The 21,727-nt window shown below is 36.2% G+C and overlaps 1 protein-coding gene across 3 annotated transcripts in view; it reads right to left on the reverse strand.

Moving 5' to 3' along the window:
• LOC131076211 (uncharacterized) overlaps positions 1-21,727 on the reverse strand; it is a 104,156-nt gene that overhangs the window by 61,392 nt on the left and 21,037 nt on the right. The gene's annotated exons all lie outside the window — the stretch shown is intronic.

Here is a 21,727-nt window from a genome sequence, read left to right on the forward strand (position 1 = left end):
GGATCAATGTAGACCGTTGCTTTGTATTGGGGTGTCTATATAAACCCTCCTCTTTTCATTTATTAAAGAGAGATTTCAGAGAAATTGTTGTAGTGATACTTCTTAAGTAATAGACATAATTCATTGAAGTTTGGTAAATCTTTGTCCACTTTTGCAAGTTAGCATGGTTTCTTGGCTCTCATTAGAATAGATTTAATTTCCAAGTTGATAGATTGAATGACTTGGATTGATAAAATTGCTTAATGTGGATTTGATTTGTTCATACTTTTTATAATTGAATGATTTTCAATTATTTTGCAAAGTTAGCCTAAACAACTAAATGAAAACTTAACTTTTAATACTATATTCATTGCTCAATATGTTGGTGAATATAAGTGATATGAAAATCTTTTGAATACCTTAGAAGATAGCACTGTTCTTGTGTAGTTGTTGAATTTGGTAAAACAAGAATTGGTTTAAATTCCACTTTTGCAGTTTTTGTCTCTAGAGTTCATAGGATTAGCTTAAGATTAGAATTCTTTCTAAACCCTCACCCTTTTTTCCTTTTTTTTTTTCAAGTCTTAGTAGAAGTAGGATTGGAAAGAGCTTATTGCGAAGTCATTCCAAAAAAAAAAAGTTACAAGTGTCGGGAATCAGCGGAATCCTTTAATTTATTAACTCCTCAAACAATTACGTAAGTCCTCCTTGAGATTACCAGCAAATCACAACAAACCAACCGAGACTATCCGTACACATTTGGGAACCTTGGAGTCATCTTTGTGATCACACAATTCAACTGTTTATCACATAGAAGATTTTGATCAAGAGAGAATAGGATATCTCTAGGTATTTTATTTTGTGTTGAACGTGCATAAAACCACCACCAACAGGGAGTTGAACTCAAGGAGAAAACTATAAAGCAAGCAAAGTGGCACACCATAGAGAAAATCTGGAATTGAAATTTCATATCAAATTGAGGTTTTCTAAAAATGATTAGCAATGTAAAAGACATTGTCTTGAAAATGTTGGTCCATACAAGAGGTGATTTTGGAATTTTTGGTTCCCCTAAGGAGATGTTTCAAAACTGCCTCAGATTTTGAAATTGTTTGGTTCTCCTAAAGAGACGATTTCAAAATTGCCTCAAATATTTTGAAAATCAATCTACACAATGGGGAAATTTCCACCCAATACATTAGACTCATAATTTGAAGTACCTAATTTGATGGTTCTTGATCCCATTCCACTTCTAGGACCTTCTAGTGCACAAGGACATACCAACATCTATATAAGTGCATGAGGAGTTGGGTTGCATCATTATAAACTTGTGTAAGTGTTGTAATGATCAAATTGAGAACTTAATTTAGGGGACATTGGAGACTTGATAGTGAGCAATTGGAGCAACTATAAGTTGTACTTGTATCTATTGTCTATAATTGTTCTTTTTTTTATTAACAATGTTTGGTAGGTGTGCAATTGCCCTTACAAGCTCGTGTTTCTAAGTTTAAGTGTTGATTTATTCTTGTTTTTGCACTTAATTTCAGAATTGGACAACATTCAATCCTCTAAAATTGTATAATGGCTTGAACAAGTATGATGGTAGTTTATATTGTCAATGATACATAGGGGCATTCCCCTAAAATCCTAATGTTTCCAAGACAAGGACATCCCTAAAACACAAAGATGAGGATAAGACACCCCCTCCACCATCCCCCTACCACCACCCGCAAGGAGGATGTCCCAAGGACATTACCCCTACAAGGGATGTTGTGGAGTCTTCCTGTCATCCCTACAACCTTGCAATTTTTTTAACCAAAAAGAAAAAATTAAAATTTTTAAGCTACAAAAACCTTAAATCCTTTTTTTAAATTGTCATTAAAACTCCCAAACTCATTGCATGAATCTCCAATAAGTATCTACCTCATAATTTCCTTGCTAATCCTATAAAAAACCTTAAATCTGTTTTTTGAATTGTCATTAAAACTCTTGACCTTCCTACTTGAATGCCCTTCAAGTATCTCACTCACAATGCCCTTGCACGTATCCTCCCTACACATAGCAAGTTCCTCTTTCCCTACCTACAATTGTAGGTTTTTGCCACCCCCATTTAGGCTTTTCAAGTTTACAACATTCAATGCCTTTACAGGTTGCAAAACTTATGTTTTATTAATTTCAATGCTATAATGTTTTATTTTAGTTTTTTTTAAATGGTTAGATTTAATTTATAAAATTGAATTTAATTACTACATTTGGTTTATATTACAAAAACACCACACAAAAAGATTACAAGATTGCATAATAATCCATTATGAAATAAGGTGCAAAAGCATCCTTAGAGGATTGCAAAAACCTAATCCAAAGAGGATAATACTAACAACTCGAAGGTTGAGATTAACAACTATAAAACAAAAAATAAACTTGAGATCAACAAGACTTTATTAAAGAAGATTCCCTAAGTCTTTCCTAAAAACTAATTGTCATTTACAATATAAAGCATTACTTTAAGACCCTCTCTTTATGATCAATTTACTAACCAAGCTTATGTCGAAATTTTATAAATTTGTCAAGACCCAAAGGCTTGGTAAGGATGTTTGCAGTTTGATATTCTAAAGGACAAAACTGCAACATAGCACATCCATCTTCCACAAGTTGTCTGACGAAATGACAATGTAGTTCCAAATGTTAGGTTCACTCGTGGATGATTGGATTCTTGGCAAGTTTGAGCACCCCTTGATTGTCACAAAACAAAGATGAAGGCTTTGCTTGAGGCATCTTTATGTCCAAAAGCATTTTTTTGAGCCATACTACCTCACATGTCATTTTTACTATTCCTCGAAATTTTGCTTCAATCAAGGAGAGAGTTATTGCTTGCTACTTCTTGCTGGTCCATATGACTGCACTCGTACCAAGGCTAAAAATATCTATTGTACAAAATGCCAAAGTCAAGTGTCCCTTTCACATATCTCAATACCCTCTTTGCTGCAACTTAATGTTGTACATTTGGTGCTGTCAGAAATTCGGAAATGAAACTCACAATATAGCTCAAATCAAGTCTAATGATTATACGATATAAAAATGCCCACTAGTTGCCTATAAGTTCTCATTAACTACCTTTGAGTTAGTTTTGGCTGAAAGTTTCAGCCCTTTCTCCATAGGTATTGACAAAATTTTGCAACCTATCATTCTAAATTTGTCGAGCAAACTCCTAGGATATTCGGACTGAGAAATAAAAATATTGCCACCTATTTGTCAAACTTCACCTAGATAGTAATGTAGGAGGCCTATATCGGTCATGTCAAAAAACTTTACTAATAAAAAATTTAATTTGTTCAATAGCCCTTGCCTCACTACCTGTAATAATGATATCATCCACATATATGCTAAGAAGGATGAGATCATTACCCATTATTTTGACATACAAATTATCATCCAAAGGACTTTGTTGAAATCCCTATTTAACCAAATGCTTGTCGATTTTGATGTACCGTGCCTTGGGTGCCTACCTCAGAACATATATAGTTTTCTTCAATTTGTATACAAAATGCTCTTTCTCTACAACCTAAAATCTCTACGGTTAAGTCATGTACATTTCTTCCTCCAAATATCCATTGATGAAGGAAATTTTTATGTCCATTTGATGAGCTGACCAACCAAGCTAAGTTGCCATGGCTAGAGACAATCGAATGGTGCTAATCTTTATTGTAGGAACAAAGATCTCCACATAGTCAATGCCCTCTCTCTATGAGAACCCTCTAACAACCAACCTAGCTTTGTATTTGTCAAGTGTACCATTTGCTCTGTATTTGACCTTGTATACCCATTTGCAACCAATGGGATTCTTCCCTGGTAGAAGATCTCAAAGATCCTGTCTCATTCTTCATAAGACTCACATTCAGTTTCCATGGGCCTTTTTTCCATCAAGATTTTCTTTTGCCTTAGCAAACACTTGTGGCCCTTACACTACCAAAAAATTGGCCATGAAAGCAAAGTTGACTATGTTTGTCTTGTTTTTGCCTCTCGATGATCTACCCTCAGTCATTCAACTTGCCCAAATATCTCCAATGGTACTTGCCCACCAGTTTGGTCTCCTCTTAGGAGACTCTACATTCAAAACAGCATTGTCATCATGACTTGGGCTTCTTGTATTAGAGTCATCTAGATGTTGATCTAGGTTGTCATCAATGAAAATTGAGTCTATTTTATTGCACTCTAAAACCTCTCTTTTGGGTGGAGCTTCTTGAAGCTGAATACTTTTATCCTAAGCCACAATGAGCTTGTCTTCGATAATTTGGAATTTGGAGATGTTTGGAAAGGCCCAACTTCCTCATCAATGACAACATCTCTACTAAAATTCAAGCAGTCAGTGTCAACATCAATCAACCTATAGGGTTTATGATTGTCATTGTACCCTATAAGCATCAATTTCTTACTCTTAGGAACTGGCTTGATTCTCTTTTCATCAAAAATCCAGGCATATGCAATGGAACCAAAGACCTTAAGATGACTACCTTTTAGTTTCCTCCTAGACTGTGCTTCCTCTTGTGTCTTATGTTTCATCGCCTATGTGGGAGACTTGTTTAGCAAATAAACTGCAATATATATTGCCTCAACACAAAATCTTTTGGGAACACTCTTGTTCTCCATCATAGATCAAGCCATCTCTATTATAGTATGGTTTCGTCTCTCAAGTACTCCATTCTGCTGTGGAGTGTTGGGTATGGCAACCTATCTTTTGATGTCATGTTTGTAGAACACAATTCTACTACTGAGAGGTGGTGTGGGGGGCCAAGAGGTGAGGCACGGGGGGGCGGGGGCGCAGGGGAGGGGGGGGGGTGGGGGCGCAGGTTGAATTAGTAGTAGAGTATATTTTAGATCCTTAACAATTTAGAATTTTGATGAAGTTTGTAAAATCTGAAACTAAAACTGAAACAAGTGCAACCACACAATAAAGTAAATACACAAGAAAATAAGTGGAAAATCCTGAATAGGAAAAACCAGTCAGAAATGCTGCTAAGATCTAATGTCCTAATCCAGCCTCACAAATTTATAATGTGTACAAATTATTTAGGGCACCAATCCTAAGGAATCACCAAATTCCTTGTCTGAAAGCACCAACTCCCTAAAAAATCTCAACTTAACAAACTGAGAACCAACTCAGCATCCTTGGAGCATCAAACATAAGGATGTTACAAACCAAACAACTTATCAATGTTTTCCGATCTGAATCATTACAATTTACAGCACTGAATATGGATAAACAAATTGTCACAAATTGAATATTAATCTCATAAGATATTCTTGAACACCTTTACACTTGATAAACTTAGTAATCTGAAAAACAAGGTGTTTACAGTCTGAAAAGTGTTTGCAATCTTCAACAAACCTGTTCACACAAACTCAGAACAAACTCATCAATAAGGTTTCAATATATCACTGCTATGATTCACACTTCACAAAATCTTAAATCTGCAAGCAAGTATTATTTAGAATAAATCTTATCCACTTTAGATATTTGATTCAAAATAGTCTCACCAATTCATTGAGTGATACACAACTGCAAAGATACTTGTCAGGCTTCTAACAATTGATATCACCCTCATTTGAACTGTTGTTTTTTGTAGAAAGTTATTGCCAAAATCATTTCATATGAACCTCTTCAACGAACTTTTTGATGTTCATTTAAATTTTCGTCCCATTCAATGCTTCAGATAATTGCCATCAACCAACAACAAAACCACGTCTCTCATCATAAAATATATGAGTATCGATTAAGGAGAAGTTATAACTTCTCACAAACTGTGGTGCAGGAGCACCTAAAACATGTTCAAATTTTGATGTAAGGGGTCAAGTAGATAGGGTCTAGGCATAAGAAAATCATTTTGTGATGTAATAAGGTCTTAAAAGACCATTTACAATGTTGTTAGGGTCATTTGGTTTCAAATTGGCAAAGTATGTAAAATGTTGTAAATGTTGTCACAATGCAAAAAAAGTTGTCATTGTAAAAGTTTAAAATAGGAAGTTGAAGAGACAAAGTTATTAAGGGGTAGTTGGAGAAGTTACAAAATGTGTAGTAAGTTATAAATAGGCCCTTGTAAATCATTTGTACGTGGTTAAGCGTGGAGGAAGGTGGTGAGGATGGTTGAAAGATGAAATGAATAAGTAACCTCATTTTTCTCTTCTTCTTTTTTTCAGAAATTTGCTGCTCTTTTGTTCAATACGGCCTGTACAGACATGATGAGGGTTTGAATCTTATATGGTTGGAAATATAATTGAATTACAGAACTTTTTCATTCTTACCAGTCCTAAAGAAAAAGTCGTTTAAGTTGTCTAATGGTCGAATCTTTCCAGTTACCCAGTTCAGAAATTAGGCTTTTCTAGCGTGGCAGTCCATTTTTTAGGGTTATGTTCCAAAGAAGCCTTACGCGATTTTGAGATATGTTGTATAGCTTCAAAATGGGTATCTAAAACTGGTTTTATATTTCTGTTATGAATTCTATAGTGAAAGTTATACCAAAAAAACCCAATTTGCTGTTCTAAATTAGCCCTCATAAGCAGATTAACAGTCATTATGTGAGACACATGTTCCAAAACAACCATACCTCTGTTTTACATATATTTTGTAATTCCCAAAAGGGTATCTGAAACTCTATTTGGTTTGTGGGATTGATTTGTTCATGGGAATTGTGATCAGTTTTGTCTCTGGACAGGGCTACTAGAAACTAGGACATGTTATGTGGAAATTGTGACGGTTAGAGGAATTTGTGTTTTTTGGGAGTTGCTAAGGTGTTGAAATGTAATGTTTGGGAGGATTTAAGGAGTTCCTGAAGTAGATTGAGTCTTGTGAACACTAAAGCCCTCATTTCCTATTTGTAGCCTATAAGGCAAGGTGTCTTTGTGAAGAGGAAGCATGAAGTTGTGAAGTATCATGGTGATGGGATGTTTGAAACAAACCTTATCAGAATCCTTGCTCATTCAGAGATGTTCTTGTGTCAAGAATGTTGTCATGGTTGCTTGATTGGGTTATGAGGAAGTTTTGAGCCCATTGTTGTGAAATATGCATACTTAGTATTGATATGTCTACATGTTGGTGATTGGAACCCCACCTACTGCATCAAACTGTCTTCCTCAGTTGTAACTGTTTCCAACTGCTAACTAATTCCAACTGATTAATTTCTTTTATGATCTCTATTAAATAATAATATTCTTGACATATAATATCGATGGTTTTTATCATTTCTATAAAACAATGATATGCTTAACTTGCAATATCGACGGTTTGCTGATATAACTTCCCAAGACAGGTGGCAATCAGTTACAAATAGAACTCAAGCATAAAATGACAGCAAATACAACAGTTAAACCAGAATTCGTGGCACAGACATGTCTGAATATTATCTTCAATAATCGATCTGATATCCTTCCCACATTATAACTGTTGTCATACATCATACAGATTGGAACAATGCGGATAAAGTCTGGTAAGATTGGATTAACTCTGTTTCCATGTTTTATTAGAATGATCTAGAATAATAATTTCTGATTATCATATCATTCTGAAACAAAGATATACCGCCATCTCAATAACATACTGCAGTTATCCTTCATACTAGCAGATCAAATGCAGAGAAAACTTCATGAAGACACAATGATTATACAGAAATATATTGTTACAGATTGTGATGCTGCAAGTAAATGTATCTGGTAAATTTTCAGGCTAGGGTTCAATTACATTGACATCAAACAACATGAATACACTGACATCAATGCCAAACACAAAGGTTGCTAATAGTATTGAGCACAAAAGTTGTTGAATTCTTTATAATAAATTCACCTCCATAATTAAACCTAAGAGTGGTTATGGCACAACTTGACTCCTTTTCTACTAATGCTTTGAACTTTTGAAGTTCATTGAACACCTTGGATTTTAATTTTAGAAAACATACCCACATTTTCTTACTAAAATCATCAACAAACAAAAGAAAATACTTGCAACTAGTGACTAATGTCATGTTCATTGGTCCACAGATATTTGCATGAACCAGTAGTAGGACTCTCTTGGCTCTCCAAGCTTGTTCATCATCAAATGGTGTTCTATAACAAAGTGTAGTAATGGCATTCAAAGGACTCCACTGAAATCCCTATTCAACCAATTTATATAGTCCATGATCTTCTATACCAAAAGATATAATCTTCATGGTGTCCTTGTCAATGATAGTGCATTTGTGTTTGCTGAAAATAATATCGAGGTTAGGACTATGTTGCATGATCTGACCTACAGAGAGTAGATAAATCTCCATACCCGATACATAACATACATTGAAAAAAAGTAACCTTTTCCCTCCAAAGGCTATTTGTAAAATCCCTTTGCCTACAACCTTACAGTTCTCAACAGTCAACACCACCAAAGATCACTAAATCGGAGCAAGCAGTGTACTCTATGAACCAGTCTTGCCTATTGGTGAAGTAACATGATGCTCCTAAATCAATGTACCATGTAAATGACCTGACTGATCTACTAGTCTTCAGGCCATGTATGCATAGAAAGTTGATGCCTTCTCTTCTGAATGCACTATGACATGAGCCTTTTGTTGATTCAGACAAGGCCCTCCCTGGTTGGATTTTTGTTCAACCAACCTTTTTTTGTAGTGCTTCTTCATATGACCCCCAACTTCCCACAATAATGACATGATGTTTTTCAAATTCTTTACTGCCTTTGTCTTTGGTGACCATTTGCTTGTGCCTTTGTCTTTGGTTGCAAATACCTAATCACAACTTGTTCTCTCATTATTGCTGCCGAATTATTTCCATCTATCTTGTTGTAAGAGCTTATTGCATACCTCTTCAAACTTCAAGTCAACATCCATAGCGATGATATTGAGTGTCTCAATGAAATGCTCATAAGCACATGGTAAGCTTTTTAGCATGAAAATTGTTGGTTCCCCAGCTTGTATTCAATTAACTCCTAAAGACTAACCTAATCTTATGCTCAAAGTTGTTGTAAGTTGGGCCAAAAAAATAGAAACACTTTCAATTTGTTTCCTCTGCACTTTAGGCTCTGCAAGACCTAGGGGGTTTACCCTTGATGACATTGAATTTAAATATCAGACATGAACGAATTATAGTACCTAACAAATGAAAGACTTCATATAGTTATAACAAGGAGTTATACAGTTGCATACATGATTACTCCATTCCCTATCACCCTTACAATTTTGGTATAAGTATGCAAATAATTACAAATAAAGTAAAAATGGCTTGAGATTTATCAATTTTAAAACAATTTTGGAAATGGGAATTGCAAAGGACTAATCACTACCTATCATGGGCTACAAAGTCGCATGTCATGCATTTTATATCACAGCACCAAACATGTCCGGGTGATCTATTAAAACATATCACCTTATGATAATGAGATCTCCATAAGCCTACAATATGATCATTCTTGGCAATCCAATTGAAATTATAACACTCCCATTATCCCTTGGTAAGCATTTATATTGTTCCTTAAACAAAGAGCAAACCATGAGAAAAACTCATCACAACAAATGTGTATTAAAGAATTCAACAATCAATTATTTAATTCAAAGAGCATTGCATTCCAAGCTGGAGACAACTACACTGCAGTATGATACCCATATATGCATTATTTGGGATACGGTAATACTATCATGTAATGGCTTACAGACACAAACTCCACCTACAACACACCTATAAATGACCACCTCTTTACAACTTCTCCCAAGTCATAAATAAACTGGCCTCACAACCCTTTGGACGCTTTTCAGACCCTTTACAAATGATTTGACTTCCCCTTTTAAAGAAAAAAACGAAACTACATGGTCCTAGAGAAAAAGGAATTTGCTTAATTTTAAAAAGCAATGCTCTGAGTGCAACTCTTTGTGACAGCTAAGAGTCTTCAACATTAATAGCATGCCGCAATTCACTTTTGCGATCAAATGAGAGAAATTTGTGACATCTTCTCATGCAACTAATATTTCCTTTCATGGCGTGAAAATGCTACGTTCCCCACTTCAATCAATGATCAAATACATGTTTTTGAAGTTTTGTGGGAACCTATGGCAAATCGAGATCTTGGCAAAAAAAACTAGGGTAGTGGATATTGTGAAAATTTTGGGGTATAGTGGATATTGTTGAAGTTCTGGGATATAGTAGTGTTGATGTGTATTTTACGCACATAACAATACAGAATAAATTACCAAGATAATTTACCCTCTCTTCAACAAAATCACCCAGATGCTAAGAATGAGATCAACTAAAATGATTCCAAGGTTTCTACATGTCAAGTCTTGACGAGTGGGTAACTCAATGGTCGATGTGAATTGTTGTGTTCACTTGGGGACTTACACAAATGTTTGAATTATCATGAATGATGCGGAATAGGTGTGCTGACAACTTAAGATTTATCAATATGGCTCTGAATTTTACTTCTTACTAAAAAACGGGGAAAAGGAATAGGGTTTAGACAATCTATTCTAAGCCTAGGAATGTAGGAAATGATGAATGGATCTAGTGGAATCAAACTAGGCAAGGTCTCACAATCAGGTATTAACACAAGCTTAGTGCAATCGTCTAAGGTATACTTAAAGATTTTCAAGCTATCACCATCAAACGTTGACACCATCCAAGTTGATGTTTGTCAAGGGACGTGTAATAGTTGAAGTTAAGCTTACTTAAATTCCAGTTGACCACACAAGGCGCACTTACCATTGGCAAGAGGCTAGTGGTATGGATTAAGGATTCCACACAAATAAATTCAACAAATCTTCCACTCAATCTAACATACATGAAAATAAATTCTAATCTAACTTGGAGGAATTGAGAACCATGAATGCAAATACAACACTTGAAGAGCGAAATCACCAACAATTGAACAATGATTATGATTCAAATAGCTGCAGCATATACCAACAATTCTACAAAAACTCTCCCTTACAAATGAGAGACAAGGAGGCATATATAGAGTCTCTTACAAAATGGATGGCCAAGATTGATCTAAGATCAACGGTCGAGATCATGCCAACAAAACCCTAGAATTGCCCTAATTAGGGTTTACATAAAAAATGGTGCCACCAACATATGGCCCAATGAAAAGATACCTAGTCATCAAATAGGGAATCTTCTAGAAGATTCCTCCCTACATCTCTCTCCTAGCATACTCCAAGAATCTAGTCAATACTGAATCTAACTCCTCCATGGAAATGCTTTGCAAGGTATCCTGTTGTAAATCAATCACGTCCAAGCATTCAAAGTATTCTCCCATTCTGGCATGAGCTTCTGCGAACTATGAACATGAATCAACAAAGAGACCAAGTCATCTATCTGACTCTTCTTCAAAGAGTCCAACTGGCAAAAATACATAAATTTCATCTTGTCTCTTAATTTGGCTAAGTGTAAACCACTAGCATCACTAACATCAACACCCAATAATTCCTCAATCGAGGCAAGGATCTTCATTTGAATGTCCTGAATTAATCCTTCCATCTCCATACAACTCGACTGGGCGTTCTCATAAGTTGACTTCTTCACAACTAATGAACAATGCCAACCATGGAAATCATAGTTGTCTCCATTGTGCACAATGTTCTCAATGACCAAGGTGGAATTAGGAATCTTTTTCAAAGCTTGGAGGCGTGGAATAGTCTTCTCTTGGATAGGCTGGAATTCTTCCCAAACTCCCTCCAAATACTGGATTCTGAATACGAGCCCTTTTATCCTATCATATGCATGGACAAACTGAGTAAGGAAATCATCTGCCTGCTTTCTTGCGCTCTCAATCCACTTTTCCACCTTCGAGAGTGTACCTCTCGCTACGTCACAGTGTGAATGCATTCCATGGTCAACTGCAATAGGGGAAATAAGGGTGGGATCTTCACGCCTTGTCCCCGCAATATACTCTCTAAGTCTGATATTCTCTTCTCTGTACCTTTCTTTCTCTGCAATCTCTCTGTCTATCCTTGCATCGATTGCTTTGAGGTTTTCACCAACCTCCTGAAATTCTTGCTTTCTGGATGTACGACCAAGGGCAACTGAAGTGATCTGGAAATCCATAGGAGTAGCAATGTCCGTTGTCACGCCCGCAATAGGAACAACAATATGCACAATCCGCATTCCTGTCTCATCTCTAGCTATGTGCGACAAAATCTCCGCTCTCTTGGGCTCCTTCTCCTTAGCACTCCTAGCTAGGTAGTCATCAATGTCGTTAATAGGCTATACCTCTATCATTTGTTTACTTTTCTCCATACTTCTCATCAGCCATTCGGGAATAGCGGCCATCTCCATACCATCATCGAGACATATTTCTCGATCAAGTCCTCCCAATGCCGAGATAACATCATCATTATCATCAAGATTATTCCTGGTCCAATCATATACCTCATTTCCCAAACTAACTTCCAAAAGGACAGTAGGGGATCCCGGCTAATCATCATTCTCATTAGGAGGTGCAGATGTCGCTGTGGCATGAAATTCCTGAGTATTTCCTGGTAGTATCACTGTGTTGGAACACTGCTGAGTCTCCTTGTTTTGTTTTGTTACTTCAATCACTTCGATTGATGAGACACTGGAAGGGGGTGAAGGAATGATAAGTGGAGGAATGATAGTCTTTTGTTTCTTCTTCACCTCCTCAATCTTCTTCCCTTTGGCCTTGACTTCTCTTGACGTGTTATTCCTTCTTTTGGGAGCTTGACTCTCTTCGTCTGCATGAATCCTGACATCGTTGATAGTCCTCTGATCATCCTCGAAAGTAGACTCTTCTGGCTTCATCCTTTCATAGGTGAAGGGAACACCCATGTCAACTAACTTATTCATCTGTATATCTACCCATATGCGGGAGAAACTCAAGACCTCTCTCATCAATACTCACAAGAATAATCTCACTGCAACAGCGATAAGAAGATCTGAAAATGCACAGAAAACTCCACAAAATACCTCCAAGTGCAAATCGCCTAAGTTGGAATTGGCTGGGCAATAAAAACTTAAGTCTGAAAATTAATGGTCAGCCATTAATGGAGGTCAAATCTGAAGCAAACCTCAGATCTGAAGCGAATCAGCAAGCTAGAAATGATGGCAGCCACCAAGCATGCATGAAAATCACCAAAATGTGGCACCAAACACCTTTCCAAGCAAAATCAAAATTTTCCCAGCTATGGCGCCAAAGTCAAATTCTGAAAATGTTATTAACGGCAGCCTTGATTTGCAACAATGGAGGTTTGGAACATCAAGCAAAAAATGGAGGAAAATATCGCCCAAGTCTCCAAACACAAACTCGCCACTTTTCACCAAAAATTGCCAAATTTGGAAAAATTGCGAAACTTAGCAAAAATCGAAAATCTAGAACTGGTCTGTAATGGCAGCAAAGGGGAATAGATCAGCAAGATGGAAAAAATAGAGGAGGAAAGAATCCTCAACCCAACACTTCACTTCAATCACTTGCTAAAATTCACCCAACTTGGACAAAAATCGCCTTTCATGGAGACACCTGGCAAATTTAATAATAAAATAATGCTAAGGCTCCTCTCTTATACTTGCTTTTACCTCTTACTTTCACCACACAAGCAATGTGGGATAAAACACTTGCTTAAATACTTGCTTGGTAAAAACCTAACTTGTTTCTAGAAGGTTCAAATATTAAATGATTATTGCAAGTTATTAAATTTTGCTTTTAAAATTTTAAATAATCGTTAATAATTATTTATAAGCAATTAAAAAAGGGGCTTACTTATTAAAATATTGCAATTTCAGTCCAAATTAAGCCTCCAGGGGAAAATCGACTTGGGTTGGGATTGCAAAATCCCTTTAAAAAACATTAAAATTGTCAAAAAATTCCCCATAAGGGAAAATCGATCCTAGCTTGGATAAAAATCCATGCATAACTTCATCAAAAATGCACAAAAAACTCCCCAGGGGAAAATCGATGGCAGTAAATACTCCCTGGTGGAAAATCGACCTTTGTCTGGATGAAAATCCGGACTCAAAACTCATCAAAATACTCCCAATGGAAAATCGACCTATGTCTGGATGAAAATCTGGACAAAACTCCACAGTAACTTGTCACAAAACACCCTGGGGGAAAATCAACCCGAGCATGGAATCATCCTTAACTTTGTCCGCACTATAGTCCGCACTCCTGGTGGAAAATTGATGGCAATTTGGATAAATCCTGACACTTAGCCAAATTTTAACACTTCCAGGGGAAAATCGATCCAGGTATGGATAAACAGTGGGGAAAAATAGTAGCCAGTATGGATTTCAGGGGAAACCCATGTGTAGTGTGGATTTTGAGTGGGGGAATGGGTTGGGTAGTCTGGAATGTGAGGGGAAAAGCACCTCTCGCATGGAATTTGACCCTCTAACCCTTGGAATGTGGATTTCCCTTAGGATTTTATCATTTTAACCACTCAAAATCACTTAGAAACTTCAAATTTAGATTGGACTTAGGCAAATTTTCCAAAAATATGAGCAAAATGCTAGGAAAATATTGGAATAAAGTGCAAAATCAATATAAATAATACCTTAGGAGCGAGAAAACAACTCCAAAAGTTCTAGCAATACCTTGGCACTTTTAAAATCACTAATGCGCGTGTTTAAAAACACGTTAACGCTAACACTTAGACAAAACTTAGGATCATTAAAATATCAACGCTTGCAACGTGATCCTATAACATCAAAACCCTAGACGACACTAGGGATGATCAAAACTCCGAGACTTGGGCACAAGAAACGCAAAATTGCCCACTAAGCAGCCAAAACCCTAACCTAACAACGCCAAAAGCCAAAAAAGAGGGGGTCCCCGTTAGCAATGGGGCAATGTGTGAAAAGGTCACAACAAGTAGATATTGTAAAAATACTAGGGTATAGTGGATCTTGCGGAAATTATGACCTATAGGATATATCTCTGATAGGCTTGAAGTTCCACAAAAGGAGATCTTGATGGAGAAAGTGAAGGCACTAGGATATAGCAGAGGTTTATGGACCTATAAAACATATCCCTGATAGGCTTCAAGTTTCGCAAAAGGAGATCTTAGCAGAGATTTGAAGGGTGGAAAGATGAGGCAAAGATTTGAGGGGTGGAAGGATATATCCTAAACAAGCTTGAAGTTGCGCAAAACCTAAATATCCTCCACAAAACTTCTGCAACACAATAATGTTTTCAATTTTAGCCCAATATCCTTCAAACTTAAAATGGAGATACCCAATTGAGCATTCTACAAGAAGGGAACCTTGGCAACCCTCACAATTAGACAAATTCTTGGCTTTTCAACTTGGGTACTTAGGACAAAATGAAGGGTATGAGTACAATGACTAAAGATGCCTTCTAAGCATCACAAACCCATGAAGATTTCTCAAATCAGTTATACATGATAAGAAATGAGGTGGAGAAATAAAGCCTTGGTTTTGCAACCAAAGTGAGGATCACTTTGCACTGGAAATGACGCAAAAATATAGGTGCGACAATAACCAACATGTCCTCTTCTTCCATCTTCCAACCAATGGCTAAAAACCAATCCTTGATGTCATTGATCTTAAGTATCAATGTGTGGCGCTTTATGATTAATGTGATTTACAATGTGAGTATCAAATTTTCGAACTCTTGTAGGGCCCAAAAATGTCCAAATACTAAAACTAGATTCTAGTACAATATAAGATCAATTTGAGAGCATCAATACATAGTACACAGAAAAATACCCTCTAAAAAAATAGGACCCAAAATAAATCTACATGCACATGTTATGGCCCTTGAAAGTATCAAAATGGAAATTGCGTAGCAGATTCTAAAAAAAGCTTCAATTTCTAAAAGACTTGATGTGGCTAAGAAAATCGTAGAAGCACGATAGAGAGGAGCAAAAGCTAGCTGGTGGCTAGTGAGCGACACTTCAGTAGCTAAAAGGTGGTGTCACTAGTAGCAACAATGATTCAATGGCAACCTAGTGGCTAAAGGGCTAACTAGCAAGGAGGTGGTCAAGGAGGTGAAACAATCACAAGGGCTGCAAAGGATTGAACGAAGCAACAGTGGGACTACTTACAAATGGCAACAATTGACAATTGGTAATGCTAACTGTTGTTGGCTGCAACAATTTGTAGTTAACAGCACTAGTTGCTAACAATTGGCCTAACCACTACGCTAACTACTAGCTATCAGCCTATTCCCTATAAAAAAAGTTGAACACCCTCCTCCAAAAGATAATTGTCTCATAAACGCCCTGCACAAGACAAATTTTATATGAAAATAAGGACTTTGGAGCCTTTTGAACACAATGGTAGGGTCTATTTAGACTCAAAATATCCTAGAAACAAGAAGCATGATTGATATACCGTTCAAATTCTCATTTGCAAACAAACTTCCCAATCTCCAATTTTGACGAAACAAAAGAAAGTCTTGATTTTGTTGAGCCTTTTGAACACCATGGAACAACTGAAAATGCTATTAGGATTTCTAAAAAGCTGCAATCACCCAAATTTCAAAAAATAGAAGCGCAAATAATAGAGATTAAAAATTCTATCAAACTCTCCAAATCATCTAAAGATGCAACGAAATAGCACATTAGATGTTTAGGAAACCTAAAAGAAAATTGATTATCCCCATTGATTATCCCCATCCCTTGAATCTTTCAAATATGAAAACTAGATCTATCCTAGCACCAAAGGCTCTAATAGCATGTTGGAATTTGCAAACCAGACGATAAACCAAGATCTAGTGCAAAGAGTAGAAACTATTGAACTATAAATATAGATGATTTTAAAAATCAAAATAGTATTATAGAGTTAAGCTCCAAGAGAATAATACAAATGCTCAAGAAACAAAGTAGCATTAGGAAATAATAACAATATCAAATTAAAAGACACAAATACAAGCTGAGTAAATATATATAGATAATTGAGAGAGGGGATGTAGCAAATACAACCAATAGGGAGAGTACACTAAAAGTGTCCAAAAAAAGTAAATATAACTCCCATAGAAGATGTCAACACCTCACACCACTCACACTAATACTCATCATTGTCACAAAGGATTGCGCTTGAAATGCTAAGTATGAAACCCAACAATCTTGTGAAACATGGGAATACTTTCAGGCCTGTGGGTATGCCTATCATGAAAGTAGATCTCCGGATTATAGGCCGACTTCCTATATGATGAATCTCCTGCAAATAACTCTTGATGGGAAAAGGGATAGGATGAATGCATGTAATTAAAAAACCTATCCTACGAAGTGATGCACCAAATATTTTTTCTAAGATTTGCAACTGCTTAACTCACAAAACCTTCAACAAATAACCCTGAATACTTCACAACTCAACTGAACATGCGAATACATAAATATTTCCTAGAAAGGGCCTAATTAGAAAGCTTGCCTGAAGGAAAATAAATTGTCTTCCCAACTACAAACCCATCAAAATCAGATTACACAATCTATAACCTACATTAACCATGCATCCTCTTGAATTAATACTAATTGAAAGACACAACATTAGAGGATTTGAAGAATGAATCACAGAAAAATCATCAATATCTTTCATTCAACACCAGACAAGAAGTATTGAGAAGGAAATTTGCTGCTATTTTATTGAAAAATGAAGGAGTTGTTGCTGCTACAAATTCAAAATATGAGCTACAATGTTATCCTTGAGCATGAAAGGGCCTAAAACAGTCTACAATCATGCCGAGGAGAGAAAGAACTGCCAAAAATAGAAGAAAAGAAGGGACTTTATAGAAAACAGTCCTAAGAAAGAAAAGAAAAGAAAAAAAAAAAAAAAGAGCTAAATATAGCTGGCTCTATATTTAGCTTTATTTTACAATCAATCTTCAATAATCTCCATGTGAACCCTGCTAGTCGAAATTGCTCAAAAAGCATGCATAAAAGCATGCAAAACTTTCCCAAAAATGACTGTTGGTGAGCCAAAATAGCTCCTTAAAAAGGGGCATGCAAGTGAAACTCTGTTGATGTTGAACTGCTATGTTTGGCTCTAAAAACCCCATTTTTAGGCATTGATAATTGCATGATCTTAAAGATCAAGTAAGTCTTTAAACCTTACTGCATGTTGCATGCACAATATATATGCCTTAATCTTTTCAAGTGCACTTATAAATAATTTTAATTTAACAATTATTAGGAACAATTAATAAAATTGTTTTAATTAATGTTAAATTAAAATTATTAATGATATGATATGATTACATGCAAAGTGATTGCCTTCTTTAAAAAATTTAAAATAACATTATTAAAAACAATTAATAAAATTGTTTTAATAATATTATTTTAAATTATTTATAACATGCAAAATATAAAGGCATCACGCTTTATGATATATTGAACCCTTTTATAGCACAAGGGTTACATGCAGCTCACAAGGTTTATTGACTTAAAGTCAATACCTCGGAGCAAACAATAAGAAATGATTTATTTTAAAAGAATGTTTAAAATAACCCTCATGAATATTCGGATTAATGCGTGAATAGGTTGAGAAAACCCTAATCATAGCCTTCATTCTTTTTTCATTCTTTTGGAGAGAAACCTGATGTGGGCCGCCATTATGCATGTATTCTGCTCAAGCTGGACTTGAAGGCTCTGAGGCTTGAGCTGGACTTTTCAGTTTGAAGATGTTCTTTGGCCGCGTGGTATGTAGTCTTATGCCTTTTCCTTCATGCTGCCATTCGCAGGATCTTTGCCTTTTGTCATGCATACAACTAGGACTTTTTTTAATATAAATATCTTTGTGTGTTATGTGACCGCCATGATGGTCATTTTCTGCACAAGTCCTTTTGATTGCTGTTATAAACAGTCACAAGACTGCCTTGCACTGTTTGGACTTCGTTCTTATGATGAGACTACTGCATACTGAGCTTAGGCTGTCTAACCTGTATTACTAATAAACTTTAGCCTCTGACTTTGATGTTTGTAACAGTGAAACACTCTGTGGGAGAACTTTAATCACGAATCTAGGGTTTGATCCACAGTTCCATGGACTGAAACCTATGCTTTGGCTGCACTAATTATACTTGAAGACTGATTTGACCATCATTAACGGTTGTCATTATAATAAAATTCAGTCATGACTGTCAAAAATGACTAATCATATGGTATCTCTGTCTTTATATCACTGTCTATGCATGTCTTTGTCATTTTGTCACTGCCCTAATAGTGTCTTCGTGGCTGTATTTTTCTGTTGTTCATTGTGCACGGCTATAGTTTGTTGAACTGTGATTAGGGCTTCTGCACTGTTACTGCTGTGACTCATGAGGCTATCTAAGGACTGCACACTAGGACTGTATGACAGTAATAGTAGCTTTATCATTTGCCTCTCAATCATGACTTCATTCTAAATTGCTTAAGAACCCCTTGAATTCGTGATATCATCCTTTAGATTTCTTTTGATGGTAGGGATTTTCTGTGTCGGGCCCATATGAGTGACTGTTAATTCATGTGATGACAGCTGCTTTTAACCCTGCTTACTATTATGGATAGTTATATTACATTACTTCCTTTGGTAGCTCTTTGTACTTGATACTGCTAAGATGGCCTTTTTGTGGTCATTGTTATGCCTCGACTATTTATGAGGGACTGCTTAGCAAGTGTTAATGGTTTAAGATTCCCTTTTTACTGTGACTGTAAAACCTTGATAAAGGACTGCTCTTATTTATGTCAAAAATACCACTGTCGTTTCTCTGATCTGTTCTTTATGTATTTACTGCTTTTCATAATTGCATCTACACTCTTAAATCTGTGCATGACTGTTATGGATATTCTTGTTGGCTGTTAAAGTGACTGCTTATTTCTGGAATCTGTGTGCTTAGTTATGGGAGTTGCATTGATCTCAGACCTGCCACTTTTGTATTGTTGCAGCCTAATGCTCTGAGTTCTCTATTGTTCAAAGCAAAATCATTGAAAGGCTGCTATTTATGACAGTGAACTGTCATTTCAATGTGGACTGCTTTATACTCCTTGCATTCCTTAATGGATTGAGGACGGCTCATTATGTCCCTTAAGATTTGAAGGTGAATCTTCTAGACTGTGGCAAGTCCTGTTATGGCTTGGAAACAGCTCTATGCTTTCCATTTGACATTATAAAATTCTGCAAGGAGTCTTGTGTAGTAAGCATTAACCTTGAACATTACTCTTTATGTGTTTGATGTGCTCTAGCTGATTTGAGTGTCTATAAGAGGCATAACTGTCATAAAGCTTTGGAATTCACTGTGAAGATGTTATTTTTGGGATGACTGACAAGTATTCATATTCACCAAGTAGAATATGGCTGCCCTTTACCTGTAATACACTGTTCAAACTATGATTTTCTCACAATAATGATCTTTGCAAGTTCACTATTGATTTATCTCAATGCTTTTCCCTTCATCATGACTGCTTGTGTTGGTTGTGTATGATCATTGAGACTACTTCCTCACAGTCTTGATGTTAGTATTCTCATTGTGGCTCACTGTGCTATCATGCTAAGGGCTGTTCTGTTATGTTGCAACTCTCTGTTTTGATGATTGCATGGCTATCTTGTGGTTGTAATAACTGATGTTATGGCATGACTGTTAAAAATCTTTGTAACTGTCCTTGTCTTGTGTGGTGACTGAATGATTCTACAGGTTTGAGATGACCTTAATGGCTGTGTTTGTATGATCTTCTACAGTTACAAACTCACAAATGACTATCTTTCATGTGCCTTCTAGTGATTGCATCTAACAAAATGAATCATTGCTTCCTCAATACTGGTATAAGGCCTTTTGGTGCAAGTCTTTCACTGTACTTTTATAAAAGACTGTTCACTGTTATTGGCCATGATGTGGCTATTCAAAATATGGTAGTATCATTGCCTAGTAATAAAACTTACTGTATATAATATACCCTTTTTACTGTTTTGCAGATGGTTGGCCTCAAAATTCTTTGACTGTCAGCTGCTCTGTGATGTTTTAATTGTCATGGACAACACCTTTTGACAGTGTTGTACCTGTAACCTAGAAAACCTTGGGCAAGGATGATCATCACTCTTTCTGTCTTTTGCTGCTATTAATGAATGATGAGTGCTCAATTCTCACTGTTCTGAGACAGTGGATACTTTGTATACCTTTGTGCCTTTATGGTGATTGCTCTTGTTACTGTATTTGACAGTGATTGATGGTTTTTGCTGTATCTCATAATTGTGATGCCATTTCATTGCTGCTCTGAACTTAATTATCATGTTGTTTGATAACTATTGTCATTCATGACTTTGTGGCCACTCCTTAACAATAAGGATGATATTTGATATGGCTCATTAATCTTCGAAGATTTTTTGATCATTATGTTGCTGATGGAAACCACTCTTACTGTCAAATCCTTACAAGGTCTGCTAATGCTGTCATTCTATTTTGCCACTTTGTGATCTTCTATGCTAGTATGACCTTGTGTGGTATTTCATGGTGATCATAATGTGCTCTTACATCTACTGTCCTGATGAAGATGACTACTTTTATGTGCCCCTTTGATTCATACTGACTTTCCTTCTTTTAATCACTGTTTGAGTGCATCTGTTTGATAAATACCTTTGATATATTAATGAATGCACTAAAACTTTGATATTCATTCTCAAATGCTCATGACAGTGGGTAGCACTTTGTTGTCCATCTTTTGACATCTGAGGTCTTTTATCATTATATCTTTGACTTTGGTAGCCCTTCTTGCTATTTTTATGGTTGACACTAAGGTTGCTTATGCAGTCCACTGTTGAAACCTTTTGTACATGCTGCATCCTG

The sequence above is a fragment of the Cryptomeria japonica genome, chromosome 3 (assembly GCF_030272615.1).
Source record: "Cryptomeria japonica chromosome 3, Sugi_1.0, whole genome shotgun sequence".
Taxonomy (NCBI): domain Eukaryota; kingdom Viridiplantae; phylum Streptophyta; class Pinopsida; order Cupressales; family Cupressaceae; genus Cryptomeria; species Cryptomeria japonica.